Here is a 16,151-nt window from a genome sequence, read left to right as displayed (position 1 = left end):
AAATGTTAAAATTATTTGTCTATTGTGCTCCTTATCTTATAAATTATTACAATAAAGATGATGGTCCCAGCATCTTTGAACGTTAAGATGATATTTTATGTAGTGCTAGCATTTATAATAATAATAATATATATAGTATTAACAAACTTTTACATAAACTATCTTGCCCCAAACTAGGCATAGCCTGTACTATGAGTAAAAGACAATGACATATTTAATACAATATGCTTACTTAAACATACAATATCCGGACGACCGAGCCTTTCTCGGATTTTTAAGAATGTACAAAACTTGAACAAATAATAAACTAATACAACATCTGGATTCGAACCGGTGTCTTCTGCTTTCCGGATCATCTGAGACATATTCTAATAATATTGTAGCTGTTTCTCATTAAGACACGGATAAAACAACATTTTTTTTAAATTGAAAATATCACGCAATTAACGTGTTCCTTCATTGATACTACAATCACATTATATCTGTTCGCAAGAAACTCAAGGACTACTGCACGGATATTTTGATTCTTGAGGAAGGTTTTAGTATAAAATTTTTGATGTTTTTGACTACAATTTTGTATACATTAACAATATTTGTTGGAGGTGTCGAAAAAAATTAGCCATCTGGAAGCTTTCCACGAAAACACTCATAGAAACCCTTGAGCTATAACAAATTAATGTATTATGTAATTGTGTATCTTAAATAGTTCTACAGAAAAGTCCGTGATGACATATGTCTATCTCTAAAGGATAACATACTATATCCTTTTTTTTTACAGTTAGTAAACAACTTTACCACACATAAAACCAATTATTTCTAATGACTTTAACCTACATCATTCCTGAATACCACATAATATAGTACATAATTTTTTTTATTGACAGAATAGCGTCTGTCGGGTCAGCTAGTTTTCTTATAAAATCTTAGTCGACGCACAGCCTGTGGTACATTGAGTTTGGCTACATTTACATTTTACATACATAAAGAAAACAATGTTAAAATTTTTTGATAGATAAACGTACTTACTTACTCTTTCTATTTGAGAACATGAAAAAAGATTCTCGGGTAAGTGACAAACTTTCTCCGCATCCCCAAACTAAAAGACTATAATTCGAATGATATATCAATTTCATAATCGTGATGTAGATCAACAAATTTTCCGAGTTCGAAATCTATTTCTATGTATAACACAATATAGGGGTCGTCCCTATCTCAACGGGAGCTATTCGTATACGTCGAAACCCTTTTACTATAATCGAATACAGCTTTCTTGCAAATTCAAACGCACATTTTATATGACATTAGATACTTTTCTTTTTATAGCTATGGACTATTATTTACGTTATTTGTGTGGCGAGTGATAGCACTTTGACGGCACTTACAGCCGTTCCCAATATACTATGTACAGATAGAGATAAATTACTACCTTCTACTGTCAGTAATTAGCTGTCAATAATCCCGGAGCTGTCCCAATATACCCAATAAGTCATTCTTATATTGGGGCCTTATATTGGGACGCGTGAATTGCAAAAATGTCTTATTATATATTTTGCAGTGAGCTTATATATCTCAAGTCGTTAAAGAATCAGACTTACCAAAGCTTTGCTACGTTTACTCATTAACCTTTCCGTTCCTCGAAACTATGTTCGCGCGGTATGTCTCTGGTCAGCGTGATTTTGGGACTCGCGCAGAGTTCTGTCAATGCGTATTAATAGATTGTTTATAATTAGGATGATTTGAGTGAATGTATCGATAAAAAACCACGCAAAATAAACCATTTTATTAAAAAAATAAGGGTCAGAATTTGGTGAGGTAATAGTGTGCCGTACGGCACTTTCGGTTTCGGAAGGTTAAGTTTCAATTCATAAGACAAGATGATGGTCCAGTTCTAATATTGTATGTTCTAATAAAACATGTTAACTACATCTATGAATAAGTAAACACCACCTCGAGCCCACAAGCACACCTCGCACTATAATTATGTGAACATAATCTATATAGCCCGCCATTCAAACTCTCATTCGTAATGCTTTTCATTATTTTAAAAGCGCTATAAAACGTTGTATCAGATATGTAAATATTTTATGAAACTTTCAGCTGGGTGGTATCAATAATTCTTTTATGTGAGGGATTGTACACGGTTAAAATTTATTCAGCCGTATAGTAGATGTGTATATTTTTAAGTAATTGATAGCTAAATATACTGTTATGCAAAACTTTTTGATTTATTATTTCATGTGTATAAATAACACACATGAAATAATAAATCAAATTGATATAGTTTAATATTATTATTTATGTTATATTATATTATAGTCGGTGAAAAAGATTTATGGATATAGTATGTATAAGCTCATAGTATAATATTTTGGCTGAATTATCTGTATCTTGCTGCTCTTATATTTCAGATAAAGAAAAAATTAGGGAAATATTGTTTGTAGCTGTTATTTTTTCTGACAAAATGAATGAAATCTTATGAAGAAATTTGATAAATTTTAAAATGATATTAAAATTACGTTTGTGGACGCTATACAATGTAATGCAGTGTTAGTCCTCAATCCGGGAATTTAGATGTCAAAGATACTCCTCACTCTGGTGACAGATAAAATTGACGTCTTCTTTGAAATAGTGAATTAAGATTGTCACATCAAATAATACGTGGCTGATACAACTGGAAACACAAAACTATTTTGATTAATTAACCATTATGCTAGATACAAAAAAAAACGATAAATAAATTGAATAAATTAATCTGTAGTCTGAGATATTTCCTAAAAGAGTTCCCTGCTATTATGTGATGACAGTGTAAATTATACTTCACACCTTAGATTAATGATTGGTCTACGCTGCGCTCCAACTAGATACCGCAGGCGTAGTCTGTAAAACTTTGCTAATAATTGAAACTAAAATATCGGGTTGCGTAGTAAAAAATAATACTACAAGAAATAAGAAAGACACTGGGATCATATTATAACACGAAGCGTATGTTACAATATTTGAAAGATGCCATTGAGTGTCAAGATGCCCCGCACACAAGCATCTATTACTATATGTCTATACAGCTGTGAATATGTCGAAAAAAATCGAGGTTAACAGTTAAGTTGACACAAAGTGACAAATAAATCGCGAGTGTAAGACGTAGCTTGTCACGCACACTAATGTAATAAGCCTGGCCTGTTTTCATCTGATGTCTAATAGCAAGAGGCTCTATCTCATCGTTAAAATTATCTAAGCTTTACAGTTATTAATTATTGTATCCTTAATATAAATATTACTTCAAACTACATGAGAAGGACATATTCGACTAACTTCCAAGTATCGGACAATCGTGACGTTGTGCGCGCACATCAAAAAAAAATCCTTCCACATTTTTTTCCTTAGTTCGCTATACATTTTTTTTATTTATTCAAGTAATACTAGATAAACTATTAGTCTTACGCTATTCATTAATTAATGATTCTCAACTTAAACAATAAAAATTTGCAAATTTTATACCAAAAGCTGAAAAATACAACGACTGTTATCACAATAAATAACACTTACACTTACTTCATTACAGTTAATGGAATAAATTTACAAGAACAATGTTTAAAATAAATTATTATTTTTTACATATAAGAAACTTTTTGTTCAGTGTCTAATCTCAGCAATTTCAGGAAATTGTCAAAACATTTTTCGAAAACTCAAGCATTTTTACAACTCTTTAAGACACTCAAGTTTTATCACAGAGTAACAATAAAAAACAACTATCCGAGCACTCAGCAAAAAACACTGAAAGACGGAATCTCATGTTCGCAACAAAATTTAATTTTGCTACGAAATTGTACGGCGACCCTAAACTACGGACGTGCTACTGAAAAAGTTTTCTCATTAGACGTCTCATGGGTACTTAAAGTATTTGCGGTATTTACGTCGTGTATTGATCTATTCTTTCGAAATTTTCTGACATTTTGACTCTTAATGAAACTATATAAAGGGATATTATTGCTATTGGTATGCGAAAAACATGTGCCAAGGGAATTGTTGGTATTTCGTATTAGCAAAAACATAAAAAGATGTTATTTAATAAGATAAATTATAAATAATTTACTGAAGGAATGCAGGACATTCATGTAATGATGATTTTCAACTCACAGAAGTATATTTAATTACAGAAAGTTTCTATTCATCCGATTTCGGATTCGGATGATTATTTTTTTTAAATCATACGATTATTGTATGAATAACTACTACTTATTTGTCCGAAAATTTCCAAAATAAATAATTGTACCGAAATCTAAAAAAATTACCTAGTTATAAGATTAGTAGCACTATAATAGTGGATCAAAGCTCTATCAACTATAATTTATAAAAATTGGTAAGTTATGTTAGAACAGTTCAAACAACGAAACAGAAACGAATTCTACTCGTTTCCCTTTCTCTCTTCCCCATAAAAATGACCCTACCCTTAAAAATTTAATAATTTCAGGTTATAGGTAATTCTTTATTCTCTGGAATGTTGCATTACTTTGTAATTAGAGTGGAAGCATTATGATCGTGGACGTGTAAAGCTCTGTCAATTACAATATTTTTTACCTCATAATTCGTGCTACGGGCTACTAAGTTTTAACCATTTGTCCGACAATTTTTAAAATAAATTCGGTCATAAAATAATAGTTTATAATTTTATTTTCTTTGTATAAAAGGCTTTAGCATAAAATTGGCTCTATTTTCATTAGTATAAAAATTAACGGACAAATAATTATTTATCATTCATACGACAATTGTATGATCAGCAACAGCCTTAATTATAAATGAACCTACCTAATAATAAATCATTTTATATTTACAGTCAACATAAAGAAAACTGACGTACTATCTCAAACATAATTTATCCAAAATGAATTCCACCATTTCATATCAAGCAAAACTTAGCGACAAAACTTTTGAAATAAGATAAGAGCTCCCTCCAAGTAATAATTTAGTGAACTAAGCAACTCCTTGAGAGCTCTTTATAACTACGAATGTTGGCTATGATTATGAGAGATATATTTCAGAACAATTTGCTTCGCTTGCCAGAGAGGAAATGCTCGGAAACTTGAACGATAGATTTTTAACGGTCGATAGACTTCTGAAGTATAGTTAAAGAACTTTTCCTATTACACGTAGTTTTGATTTTGTAAATGAAATCAACCATGAGAGTACCATATCTTTCGCAAAATTGGGATGAGGAAACAGAAATCTTCTCAATTTTATTTGTATATTATTAGAAAATATATTTGCAAACAACTTTTAATAGACACTTTCTGATGCATACGCTAAGGTAAGACATAATGTTAGACAAGGATATAATAATAATAATATTGACACACTTTTAACACAAATTAGCTTGCCCCAAACTAGGCATAAAATTAAATTAAACATAAAAGAATCGATGTGGGTCACAGTGTTCACATTATGAGTTTTTACAATATATTTAAAGTTCTAGCCTTGGTATCATAGCAATTTGTGGTGTTCATATGAGATAAGTTTTAAAATGAAGGGCTATAAAAATTTGAAGAGAAGATCAACAAGCTTCTTCCTGGTTTACTTATTAGCCGGAAACATTATTATTCCTATAGTTTTATGAATCAATATTGAATCTGACTTCAAAAAAAAAAATTTTGGTTTATATACCCAGTTGAATCAAAGACAATTAATATTATTATGAAACGTGAAGAAATCCAGAAACTTCCATGAATATTCTAGGTACGCCTATAACATTTAGGTATTTTAAAGTAAATAACACTCAGTAATAAGTAATTTAATCAATTTGTGATATGATTATTTCAATATGGATAATTAGCTATTTTCACAAATATCACAATATAATTTATTGTGATATTTGTTATTATTTATGTTAGTTAAAGTTTAAAATATGTTTCTAAACAATGACGTTAAGTATAGAACGTCATTATTTCTAAATTATATTATTAATTATTTACATACAATGCAAGCAGCAACGATAGCTAAACTAGTATGAACTGTATTTCAACTGCCAGTGACTTCTCCTCGATACCAGACACGTCGTAATCAAATCAAATTATGAATACTTAAATACTTAATAATACTAAAAAACACACTTTTTATAGAAAACCGAACTAAAAGGGATAGATGAAAATAATATACTCGTAAATTAACAAAAAACTTATTTTGTAAATTTAAAAATGGAATAATTTTGTCAAATTAATGTATTGTCATCGGTCATCGATAAATCTACGAAGTTTAAACGTTCTGGCCGTTTAAAATGGGTCAATATCGCGCCCAAATGAGTCGGTTTCAAACAAACATATATACAGGTGAAGCTAATAAAAAGCGTGTAAAAATGAAATAAAATAAAAATACCGTCGAAATACAAAAGTGAAAATAAAATAAAAACAAGATAAAAGTATAACTTCTAAGAACGGGGAATCTTCTTCATATACACAATATGTGTGTGTTATTATGATTTGTATGATATTTATTAAGAGGTTTTATTAAATTCTTGGAAAATTTTATTAATTTCTCATGGAAATTCAGCTCATAGAGCCAGTTTTTGGCTGTTGTCTTGCATTGTAATAAATTCTTTGGGTGAATATTAAGTCTAGGATTGGTTGCATTATAATAAAATATTTGGTTACTGTAAACATAGAATTGTAGTCTAGCCAGATTTGTTTAATGTGGGGGAACTTTCCATATTTCACTTTTATTTCGTCTTAGAATACGTCCGAACGTTAAATATTTTTTTAGTATAGTCGTTTGGAAATAAAGTTGGCGGACCGTAAGTACACCCGATTCTGAATAGACGCAATTAGTGCTATATCTGAGAAGCTTTCTAAGCAGGATTTTTGAAGTGGAAACTTCTTTAAGAGCGGTCTCTCTGGACTCGCGATACCATTACGAGATGCAGCTATAGTGTGTGCATATATGCATGTACATATAGTAAACCGCGATCGCATCTATATAAATAAAAATTGGTACCAGGAATTCAAAGTTGAAGAAGAGATTGTCTTATGTATGATACGAGTATACCTTAATTTATTCTGACGTCATTCACTTGAAGTATTACCACATAGACAATAGATATGGTAGCGGTGATAGCGTAGATAGAAGATGAAAGAAAGATGCATCAGTAAAATAGAATAATAATGTGACAGAGACGCATAAATTAGATTGTTATTCAGAGTAAGCGAGTCAGTGAGAGATCAGTGCAAACTATTTAACTTTGTACTAAAATTATTTTGGTTATATAGAGTATTTTGAGGATGACTGAACGTAGAAAAAATTGTCTTTTCTACATTTAACGTGAGTTTACAATCATTTAACATTTAAATTTTCAGAATGTGTACGGGTCTTGTTCCAGTTTTTTCATGTAAAAGTAATACTGTGTCATCAGCGTATGTACTGATATTACAATCTGTTTATATATATTAGGAAGAGTGTTGGCCCTAGAACTCTATGGAAGAGGTTTGTCTCTTGACTAGTCAAGTTGCCAATCTTTACACATTGAGAACATTCAGATAGGTAACTTCGAAACATCTCTAGCACTATTCCACGAACACCAACTCCTTCTAATATTTTCAATATGATAAAACAATTGAAACAGAGACTGTACCAAATCTTTGGCACGGTCTAAAAATATATCAAGTAATTTTTGCTAATTGTAAAGGTCTCTGATAATTACACATCCTATGCCAATCTCATTCGTCCATTCTAAAATAGACATACTTACTCCTGTCTACCAGGAAATAATGGAAATCCATTTGCATTCCACGCTCCTAACATGGTGTCGGCATCGTTTATATTTTTTATTCAACACCTTTTCAGTACAAGACAAAATACAAGAAGCAGGCCCGTGGATGTCGTAAGAGGTGACAAAGGGATTTTCAATGCACTCGCAAGTGACGCATAGGTTAGTGACGAGAACTGGAGTCCATCCCTCCACCATAATAAGCGATTCTCAATTGATATTAACCTAGGAGGTTGCCGACTCAACCAGATTCAGATAATACTTCCACGAGAGCTGTTGCTCGAGCCACCCAACTTTTTCTGAGGAGAGTATACTAACGCTTCTCGCTGATGACAAACTAACACTAAAACACTTAGTTTAATACATTTAGTCCACCACACCTTGAGACTTCGCAGCCAGCTATCATGTTTCTTTCATCTATGCAATTTGCATGATCAAACCACGTTAATTCGGCCATAATTATCACAAAAGTCACCAGATTTACGTCAAGATTATCTTCCAACCGAATTTTAATATATTTTAAAAACTCTTCAAGTTGCCTTTATACATAGCAGACATAACATTTCAAAGATCCAGCATAACTTAGTAAACACTTGAGTGCACCTGGTTACACGCAAAAATTCTTTGATTTATATATCCGAGCTTTTCTACAGCGACGGTGGGGACATTATCTGAGCGGAAACAACGAAAAATCTCTCGTTGCTACATGAAAAGATGTTACTTCATATTCCTACGGTAATAAATCTTAAGGGTAAGACACATCTGTCAAAAGTGTAAAATATGTATTTCTTGTAACGCCCCAGACGTATTTTGTTATGTTTGAATAAGATGCACGTTCCTTTCCGACAATATATTTGGGTGCAATCCTTATAGAATATCAGATAATGCAATATATTTGTATATTCATACTGTGTGTTATTATTTTATTTATTATTTATTATTCAATCAAAATTCAAAAATTTATTTATTATTCAATCAATATCTAACCAATTTGTTATTGTTAAGGTTATATCACTTCTGTGATCAAACAAACAAAAATTTGTAACCAAAATTTATGAACGATACAGGAATCGAAACTTCTCGGGTTCCGTCAGAGCGCTCTTCCACTAAGCCAACCGTTCGAGTAACGTATGGTTGATAAGTCTTGGTATGTGTTGTTCAACTCTCAGGTTTTGGTTACAGAATTTTCAATATGTTCAGTATTGAAAGGTTTGAATCCCTTGTTCCTATTATATCTATGTATGGCATGGCTTAACCGACTTCAAAAAAAGGGGGAGGTTCTCAATTCGTCGGTATGTTCTTTTTTTATGTTTGTTACCTCAGAACTTTCGACAGGGTGAACCGCTTTGATAATTCATTTTTTATTTAAAAGCTGGTGCTTGTCATATAGTCCCATTGCGATTTGGTCCAGACCTAACAATGGCACTCATGAGAAAACCATAAGTCATAAGTTTATTATAAGTATGTGCGTGACAATTTTACGAATAACTCAACATCACGCCAACCGATGATTCTTTTTTATTGGAAAGAATATACTTCAAAGGTAGTTTGGTTACAGTTTTGATTAATATGAAGGAGTACATAATGCCAATAAAGAAATAAATTTTATTTAATGTTGTAATAAGGTGTCTTTAACAAAAGCGCGTCTTTTCAGCCAAATAATTTATTCTTATGTTTTATTCGTTCACTGATCGAAAAGTCCAAATCTCTTGTGGCTAGTCTCTGTATCTAGTGAAACCAAGAGAAGAACATCATGTGATCTGTACGCTTGTTTGTCCTCCCATGCTAAAACCAGAAAATAAACAAATTTTTTTTTTCATATTGGTGTAGTAAAATACTTACGTACCTATGATTTACGTTTACGTCATGATGAATAGAACGTCTATGAGGCGCGTAATAAATTAATCACACCTGAACTAAATTTCAATTGAATGAATTATAATGGACTTCTTGAATACTAATGGTTGAATATAGTCCTACGACTAAGGTTTTTTTTAAATGGAAGCGTCATCAAACCTTAATGTTACAGCGCCGAGTACAACATTAATAAAATTATATTTACATTTGTTGTATTATAAATAATAAATAAATTAATTAATTATATTTGACGTTATTACTTATATATCAGTACTCAGATGACATTCAACATATTAAGCATTAGCCTATGCTTATAATAAATTGACTTGAGATGTCGCTCTTGTAAATCTAAACAAATGTTATGTTTTTTACAAGAGCGACATCTGAAGTAAATTTCCTAATATGCAAATATTGGGGTTGAGCAGGTTATCAACTGTAAAGTAGATCCTGTAGATGAAGCAACAACCTGAGAGTTGAACAAAGCAAACAGAATTTTATAACAAACAGAATTTTAGACACGGAACGCCGGAGGTCGTGGGTTTGAATCCCGCATCGATCATTAAATTTTATTTTCAAATTTAATTTGTGTAAATACGACATATTATAGACAATGCAGCCTCTGTTACTGAGTCAAGATAACGCCTAAAACAGCGCAATAAAATTATTAAAGACATTATCAACTAACAAATAAATACGTTTCTGTATCAATAAATCAGCCATGTTATTAACATAATATCATTTGCTTCGATGATTCCAATAGTGAATTATCTTCTAGGGAATATACAAAAATCCTTCATAATCATTTCCTGATTTTTCTTATTTTTATAATATAATAATAATATCACATAAAAATAAAATGAGTAAAGTAGAAGAATTGATTCAGCCATTCTAGATATTATGATGTTTATACCAACGATCTGTATTTGATTTATGTCCATGTGAGTATGTAAATAATATGCAAATTTATTTCAATTCTTGAATCTAAGTACTGGTAAATATTAGATGAACGAATGAACGAATTCAGATACAATGTCATCCGTGTAATGTCGGTCACGGTATCAATTCCACACGTAGTAGATGGCAGCTTGGCTTTGATCACTGGCACCTAACATCCTCTGAAGTCTGCGCTCTCATGCAGAAGTTATCGCTTATTGAAATCGACCCCACGATCCGGAATCCCGATCAGCAGATATTTTTCACATCACTATTATGTCGGCGTCAAGTTTTGCATTTTAAAACGAAATTTAATGCAAGTTGTTGTCGTGTTTATGTTTATGAAGAGCTAATTAACGCAACACTTTTTGCATGTTGAAAATTATGGAGATTGTTTCGAGTTTCCGATAATAAAAACAAGGTATGTGGTTTCCGATCAAAACAAAATTAAAAAATTCACCAAGGCTAGGTTAATAATTTGGAATTTTATTATTTGATCTTACTAGCGCAGCCATAAGTTTTTTTTATGCCAATACGGGACGAGAGCAGGATGTTCAACTGATGGTAATTGATACACCCTGCCCATTACATGCAGTACCACTCACGATTCTTGAAACACCCAAAAACTCTGAGTCGCACTACATATAATTGCACTCGTCACCTTTAGACATAAGATGTTAAGTCTCATTTGCCCAGTAATTTCACTAGCTACGGCGCCCTTCAGACTGAAACACAGTAATGTTTACACATTACTGCTTCACGGCAGAAATAGGCGCCGTTGTGGTACCAATAATCTAGCTGGCATCCTGTGCAAAGGAGCCTCCCACTGGAGTATTGTAACAACTTAAGAACTTCTCATTTTTATTTTTTTAAATAATTTTAGGACGCGTTTATTATGTGAGACACTTCTATGATTTTCCATCATCTTACTTTTTCTTTCGAGGTTAATATTAAATCCCAATGAATGTCTGTGCGAAATGTGGGTCGGTCAATTTCAAGACATTTCAAAAAAAAAAAAAAAAAAAAAAAAAAACAAAAAAGTATCTGGTTGCAATTAATAAAACATTTTTATCTTTCCGCTAAGGAAATTGAAAATTTTGAAAACTTCGGGGAGTTATTGGTTTTAGCCCGTTTTTTGAAAATTGAATTTTCATCAGATCTCGACGTTTAAAGGTCCTAGCAAGCTTCACTGACTATTTCCGCGATGGTGTCCATACGTCTGTATGTATGTTTGTGTGTGTGTGTGTGTGTATTTATGGATGCATGTAAAGCTCTTATAACATTTACAAGGCGCGACCGATTTCATCGCGGTTGACGCCATTCGAAAGGGCTTCACCTAACTTAGATTTTAAATACAATTCGGACCGATTTGGATTGGTAGATTTTTGGATATCTCAGAAAACTGCGGAAAATATTTTTTCATATGTGGTTTATAAATTTTAAACTGCGTCAAACTGCCGCTAACCACGTGAAAATCTGGAGATTTATTCAAAAGTTTTTATCGATTGAAAATACAAAATATAATGTTTTATTCAACTTTAATCAAATCATGTTTGAGTTATTTTATAAAGAGCTCAAAAACATAGAACAGCTACACTATATATAAATCGTTATATGTACAATGTGAAGCGTTTAGGTATGGAATTAGAGGGAAGTTGCAGGGATGGCCTTTAGGGTCAACCGTTTACCACTTTTTTTTTATTGTAGCCACTCAATACCTAACCACTACGAATACATTACATTCAGAATGCTCTTTATAACTGTATAAAGAGTGTATAATTAATGTAGTGACATTACAAGTGAAATACTCAATAAATTTCCTCACGTTTAGCATTCTACGTACGACAAAGCCTCATATATCATTATTAAAATTCCTCCCTCTGTTCACGAGATGAACTTATTCCGTTCATATCATGCTGCAAATACGAGTATATGTCATGTCGAAAAATTGCATTATTAAAACATAAAGGCGCATTTTACGGTTACGAGACTGACGCATTATATTAAACAGGATATGACTCCATGGTTCATCCCCTTTCATAATATCGTCTTTTATAACGATAGATCATTTTGTATGTGTCGTCTATTCGAAACGACTCGTAAAGGAGCCGTAAATGTATTTTGTATTGCATTAAGTAAATATAATAAGTCTTAACAAGATTATTAAAAATCTAATTTGTATTCACATAACGGTTACACCTTGTTCATTTCAATAGGAAAGATTTTTTTCAAAATATCATGTAATTATGAGACACATTCCCATGATAAGGTAATGACAGTAAAATAACACGGAACTGTGGAAAAATTTTCTGTATTTTTTTATGTTTAATTTAATTCAGAGTAAATATATTTTTGTGTTTATTGCACGATCTCGTATATAGCAGACTTTTAAGAACTAAGCTTTAACGATATTATAAATAATATGTATTTCATATCCGATAGTGTATTTAGCGACAGTAACCAATAAATAAATTAATAAATCCTTCAAAAATAATGGTTGAATTGAACTGATCTGATAAGCATAAAAGTTAATTTCATTTCAGTATATTGTATCGCTGTGTATTTAGGTAGTAACAATGAATGTAATTTATATGGTTAAATTGCGACGAACCAGATCTTGTAAGAAAAATTCATTTTCTACTTTTAAGTTCATTCTTTTATTACTATATCGTTGAAACCTTTTTGACACACACAAATTACCTTGCCCAAAACTAGGGAAAGCCATTACTCATAGGTAACTCAACCATACTCTAAGTTACAAGACAGCGACATAATATTTGATACAATATACTCACTTACACATACATCAATACATATTTACACATACCCGGGGTTCGAAATGAGGACCTGTCACTACTCAGTGGGCAGGGTCACTAACCACCGGGCTATATGGGTCGCCAATGTTAAGAAGACAATATTTTCTTCTAGTGCATTTCGCTAATATATACATGTGTTAAGTTTGTTATTTAGCGTTGTTATTGTAAATGAAAATTATTAGAAATCATAAGATAATATTTGTAGATAATTATTTTTATTATCCCATGACAACAGTTAACACTTAGTTATCGAATCTCAACTAGGCAACAAACCACAATTTATAAAATTGTCTCTGTTTGTAAATATCACCAGGGCACGAATGGTGCTACTCACCTCTGTGAGTAGAGGTGAAGTAGAACATCCACTCCATCCATAGGTGATCCACTTCAACACCTTCATAATAAGGAAGTAAGTGCTTCTTGGAGGCTAAATTAGAATCGTAATATAAAAGTGTCAGGATTTTAGGTTGCTAGGCGGTATGAAGTTAAAGCGCCAGTGATAGTAGATAATGAAGAGAAAATCCAGTTTAGAAACAAGCACTTTTAATTACACAAGCAACGCAACAATTTAATAGAAGGAGTATAAATAGTATAAGAAGAGCAATTTAGTTTAAGCAAGTCCAGATTGTAAATAGAAGACACTACAAATATATATTATATACGAAGAAATAACACGTAACGATACTTAAGGCTGTTACAAGGAGCAAACGACACTAGCTCTGCGCAGGTTAACTAAATCTCGACTGGCGTTCGACCGTTTAGCTAATGATTACCGGTTACTGTGGAATGCGAGCGATCGCCCCGCGCCGCGTGCGCATTCAACACAAATTCAGACATACTACGGATATCGCGCGGGTTTGTTGTGAATTTAATATTATATTGTTTTTGTATGTGTGAATATAATAACTAGATAACTAAATATTTTATGGTTGTTTGGACATGTATAAATATGTAAAATAAATAAATACATAGAAATATGCGATAAGTCACCCACATCGCTCCCCTCCAGAGACCGAGTTAGGAAGGTCGATAATAATCGGGGAAATGTACTTTTCTTCCAAAACGTGTTGTTTTGGCTGATGGTGGAGTGGCATGTGCTTGTGGAATCTGTGGAGTAGTATTGTTGTGTGTTGTGGTTATGTGGTCGTGTAGTAAATAGGCTGGCTTAAGCCGATCTATGCTTACTGTGACTTCTTGACCCTTGATGACAATTTTGAAGTTTTTGCTACCTCTTTTACGAACTTCATACGGTCCTGTGTAGGCGGGTTGAAACGATCTTCGTAGTGCGTCTTCCCTGAGGAATACGTGACTACTCGAAGCAAGATCTTTGTAGACGAAAACTTTGTTGTTGGAGTGGTGTTGTGTTGGCACTGGTCGGATGTTCTCGGCGAAAGATTTCATTCGTGCAGAGAAATCAGTGATATCAGTGGTACAATTCACGACATTAGGATCAAAGAATTCTCCAGGGAGACGAAGAGGTTCTCCATATACGAGCTCCGCTGATGATGCTTTAAGGTCTTCTTTGATTGAACTTCTTATGCCCAGAAGTACGAGCGGTAGTGACTCGATCCAATCAGCATTTGCATGGCAAGTAATTGCAGCTTTCAGCTGTCGATGGAACCTTTCAACCAAACCGTTGCACTGTGGATGGTATGCGGTTGTTCTACGATGATCAAAACCTATGGACTTCGACAGCTGTTGAAACAGTGCTGACTCGAATTGTCTTCCGCGGTCAGTAACGATCACTGCAGGACAACCGTACCGTGATATCCAGCTAGATATAAAAGCTTTGGCCACTGTTTCGGAGGTGATATCAGTAATGGGTACAACTTCCGGCCATCGCGTGAAGCGATCGACGGCTGTAAGACAATACCGATAATTACCAGCGGGTGGTAATGGTCCGATCAAGTCTATATGAACATGTTTAAAACGCGCCGAAGGCAAATCTAGCGTACCTACAGGTGAAGTGACGTGCCTTTTCACCTTCGTGCGCTGGCAAGTTAAACACGTCTTAGACCATTCACGGCAATTTTTGCGAATTAATGGCCATACAAAGCGTTGGGCAACGAGTTTGGCTGATGTGTTAGCGCCAGGATGACTGAGCGAATGTAAGCACTTAAATACTTGCTCACGCAATTGCTTAGGGACGAAAGGCCTAGGAGTCGCTGTACTTACATCGCAGTACAACTCAATACGACTACCTGGGATGTTCATCTTTACCAGGCGCAAAGAATTTTCATTTTGTAAATACTCAGCTAGTTCTGGGTCTGTGGATTGCATTTTAGCCATGACTTCCAGATCGACAGGTATCTGCAGTTCTTCAACTCGGGAGAGTGTGTCGGCTACAACATTGTCTCTTCCCGCGATGTGTTGAATGTCAGTTGAGAACTGAGATATTAGGTCTAAATGTCTGTACTGACGAGGTGTGCAGTTATTCTTTCGCTGATGGAATGCGTAACACAGTGGTTTATGATCCGTATATATAGTGAAATGTGTTGCCTCCAGCATATGGCGGAAATATTTAATGCTTTCGTAGATCGCGAGAAGCTCGCGATCATATGGTGAATATTTCGCCTGTGCTGGGCTCAATTTCCGCGAGAAGAAAGCTAGAGGTTGCCAATCTCCGTCCTTCAGCTGTTGTAGGACTCCACCTATTGCCGTATCAGAGGCATCAGTCACTAGTCCTAACTTGGCTTGTGGGTCAGGATGGGCTAACAGAGCTGCATCACAGAGACCCTTCTTGCAATCTTCGAACGCTTGAAGTGAATCCCCCTTTATGTCTACTGGATGCGATGCTT

Source organism: Leptidea sinapis, chromosome 35, assembly GCF_905404315.1.
Source record: "Leptidea sinapis chromosome 35, ilLepSina1.1, whole genome shotgun sequence".
NCBI lineage: Eukaryota > Metazoa > Arthropoda > Insecta > Lepidoptera > Pieridae > Leptidea > Leptidea sinapis.
The sequence above is the reverse complement of the archived record's forward strand: the minus strand, read 5'-3'. Positions refer to the sequence as shown.